Below are 211 nucleotides of genomic sequence, written 5' to 3' on the forward strand. Positions count from 1 at the left end.
GTAAGGAGGGAGGGCAGCGAGGGAAGGGAAGGGAGGAGCGCGGGGGGGCGCCGCCGCCGCCGGCTGCGCGGGCAGCGGGAGGCGGGCGAGGCGGCGGCGGGGAGGAGCCGGCCGGCGGCGGCGGGAAAGGCGGGGGTGGGCCCGGCGCTGAGGGGCGGCCGCTGGGTGGCTGCGGGGAGGGACCGGGGAGGCGGCGGGGAGCGGGGCGTGG

This window comes from Oxyura jamaicensis, chromosome 2, assembly GCF_011077185.1.
Source record: "Oxyura jamaicensis isolate SHBP4307 breed ruddy duck chromosome 2, BPBGC_Ojam_1.0, whole genome shotgun sequence".
Taxonomy (NCBI): Eukaryota; Metazoa; Chordata; class Aves; order Anseriformes; family Anatidae; genus Oxyura; species Oxyura jamaicensis.